The sequence below is a fragment of the Arachis hypogaea genome, chromosome 19, assembly GCF_003086295.3.
Source record: "Arachis hypogaea cultivar Tifrunner chromosome 19, arahy.Tifrunner.gnm2.J5K5, whole genome shotgun sequence".
Classification (NCBI taxonomy): Eukaryota; Viridiplantae; Streptophyta; class Magnoliopsida; order Fabales; family Fabaceae; genus Arachis; species Arachis hypogaea.
Genome location: NC_092054.1, coordinates 88307409 through 88310897, shown reverse-complemented (window position 1 = coordinate 88310897; position 3489 = coordinate 88307409). Strand labels below are relative to the sequence as shown.

General features: G+C 40.0%; 1 non-coding gene across 1 annotated transcript; it reads right to left on the bottom strand.

The window, feature by feature from the left end:
* Window positions 1-1389: 1389 nt before the first annotated feature.
* LOC112782062 (small nucleolar RNA R71) lies at window positions 1390-1497 on the bottom strand. The gene has a single exon (XR_003192804.1). It is a non-coding gene; the product is annotated as a small nucleolar RNA R71 (small nucleolar RNA).
* Window positions 1498-3489: the final 1992 nt, after the last annotated feature.

Sequence of the window (3489 nt, the reverse complement as noted above, 5' to 3'; positions counted from 1 at the left end):
ATAGTTTCTGATTCTTTAATTTTGTCTATATGTATACATAAATCATTTAGAAACTTTGCATATTTAGATACCTGTTGAATAACATCAAAAAGAGGAACAGTTACCTCAACCTTTTTGAATATCTTTACCATTTTGGGATCAGGTTCCAGCTGCTTTCTGGGCTTCCTTGCAAGTTGTGAAAATGGAATGGGAGTGGTGTCTTCTATAGTATCTGCGCCCTGTGGTGCTTCCTTCTGTGGTTGAACTTCATCTTTTTCAGCTATGTCCTGTATGTCCTCTTCCTCTTCAACATCTTCTACTTCCACTACCTCTTCAGCTGAGGCGTGTTCTGGTGAGCTTGGCTCCTCCTGATTCCTCTCCTGCAGTGTGGTTCAGGACCTTAGGGTGATGGTATTAATGCCACCCTTTGGATTGGGTAATGGTTGAGAGGGGATTCCACTGGAGCTCAAAGGCTAGTTATTGGAGTTATTCATTGAGCCAATCTCTTTTTCAAAACTACCTAACTAACTCCCTCTCTAATTTTCGAAAATCCCTTCCCTCTTTTTCAAATTTTCTTTTTAATTAACTAATTGTTTTAATTTTAATTTAATTTGATTTCAATTTTAATTTTCGAAATTTAACTTTGAATTTTATTTTTATTTTAATTGATTTTCGAAATTCCCTCTCTCTCATCTCCTTCTATTTATTTATTCATCTACTAACACTTCTCTTCCACCCAAAAATTTGAACCCCATCTTCCTCTCTGTGTTCGAGTTTTTCCTCTTCTCCTTCTTACATTCTTCTCTTCTTATACTTGCATAAGGAATCTCTATACTGTGACATAGAGGATTCCATATTTTTTGTTCTCTTCTTTTTCATATGAGCAGGAACAAGGATAAGAACATTCTTGTTGAAGCTGATCCTGAACCTGAAAGGACTCTGAAGAGGAAGCTAAGGGAAGCTAAAGCCCAACTCTCTGGAGAAAATCTGACAGAAATTTTTGAAAAAGAAGGAGACATGGCCGAAAATAATAACAATGCAAGGAAGATGCTTGGTGACTTTACTGCACCAAATTCCAATTTACATGGAAGAAGCATCTCAATTCCTGCCATTGGAGCAAACAACTTTGAGCTTAAACCTCAATTAGTTTCTCTGATGCAACAGAACTGCAAGTTCCATGGACTTCCATCAGAAGATCCTTTTCAGTTCTTAACTGAATTCTTGCAGATCTGTGATACTGTTAAGACCAATGGGGTTGATCCCGAGGTCTACAGGCTTATGCTTTTACCGTTTGCTGTAAGAGACAGAGCTAGAATATGGTTGGACTCTCAACCTAAGGATAGCCTGAACTCTTGGGATAAGCTGGTCACAGCTTTCTTAGCCAAGTTCTTTCCTCCTCAAAAGTTTAGTAAGCTTAGAGTGGATGTTCAAACCTTCAGACAAAAGGAAGGTGAATCCCTCTATGAAGCTTGGGAGAGATACAAGGAACTGACCAAAAAGTGTCCTTCTGACATGCTTTCAGAATGGACCATCCTGGATATATTCTATGATGGTCTGTCTGAATTATCAAAGATGTCATGGACCATTCTGCAGGTGGATCCATTCACCTAAAGAAAACACCTGCAGAAGCTCAAGAACTCATTGACATGGTTGCAAATAACCAGTTCATGTACACTTCTGAAAGGAATCCTATGAGTAATGGGACGCCTATGAGGAAGGGAGTTCTTGAAATTGATGCTCTGAATGCCATATTGGCTCAGAACAAAATATTGACTCAGCAAGTCAATATGATTTCTCAGAGCCTGAATAGAATGCAAGCTGCATCCAACAGTACTCAAGAGGCATCTTCTGAAGAAGAAGCTTATGATCCTGAGAACCCTGCAATAGCAGAGGTGAATTACATGGGTGAACTTTATGGAAACACCTATAAACCCTCATGGAGAAATTATCCAAATTTCTTATGGAAGTATCAACAAAAGTCTCAAAAAGGCTTTAATAATGGTGGAAGAAACAGGTTTAACAATAGTAAACCTTTTCCATCATCCACTCAGCAATAGATAGAGAATTCTGAGCAGAATCCATCTAGCTTGGCAAATATAGTCTCTGATCTATCTAAGGCCACTTTGAGTTTCATGAATGAAACAAGGTCCTCCATTAGAAATTTGGAGGCACAAGTGGGCCAGCTGAGTAAAAGAGTCACTGAAATCCCTCCCTGTACTCTCCCAAGCAATACAGAAGAGAATCCAAAGAGAGAGTGCAAGGCCATAGATTTAACCATCATGGCCGAACCTACAAGGGAGGGAAAGGACGTGAATCCCAGTGAGGAAGACCTCCTGGGACGCTCAGTGATCAATAAGGAGTTCCTCAATGAGGACCTAAAGGAATCTGAGGCTCATCTAGAGACTATAGAGATTCCATTGAACCTCCTTCTGCCCTTCATGAGCTCTGATGAGTACTCTTCTTCTGAAGAGAATGAAGACATTACTGAAGAGCAAGTTGCCAAGTACATTGGTGCAATCATGAAGCTGAATGCCAAATTATTTGGTAATGAGACTTGAGAAGATGAACCTCCCTTGCTCACCAATGAACTGAATGCATTGGATAGGCAGAAATTACCTCAAAAGAAACAGGATCCTGGTAAATTCCTAATTCCCTGTAACATAGGCACCATGAACTTTGAGAAAGCTTTATGTGACCTAGGGTCAGGAATAAACTTAATGCCACTCTCTGTAATGGAGAAACTTGGGATCTTTGAGGTGTAAGCTGCTAGAATCTCATTAGAGATGGCAGACAACTCAAGAAAACAGGCTTATGGACAAGTAGAGGACGTGTTAGTAAAGGTTGAAGGCCTTTACATCCCTGCTGATTTCATAATCCTAGACACTGGGAAGGATGAGGATGAATCCATCATCCTTGGAAGACCCTTCCTAGCCACAGCAAGAGCTGTGATTGATGTGGACAGAGGAGAATTGATCCTTCAACTGAATGAGGACAACCTTATGCTTAAAACTCAAGGATCTCCTTCTGTAACCATGGAGAGGAAGCATGAAAAGCTTCTCTCACTGCAGAGTCAATCAAAGCCCCACAGTCAAACTCTAAGTTTGGTGTTGAACCCCCACATTCAAACTCTAAGTTTGGTGTTGGGAGGTTCCAACTTTGCTCTGATTATCTGTGAGGCTCCATGGGAGCTCACTGTCAAGCTATTGACATTAAAGAAGCACTTGTTGGGAGGCAACCCAATGTTATTTAATCATATCTATTTTATTTTTTCTTTGTTATTTCATGTTTTATTAGATTGATGATCATGTGGAGTCACAAAAACTACTGAAAAATAAAAAACAAAATAAAAAAACAGCATTGAAAATAGCACACCCTGGAGGAGAACAGTCTGGTGTTTAAACGCCAGAAACAAGTATCTGTCTGGCGTTTAACGCCAGAAACAGGCACCAAGCTGGCGTTTAACGCTAGAAACAAGCATTTGCCTGGCGTTAAACGCCAGAAACAAGCTAC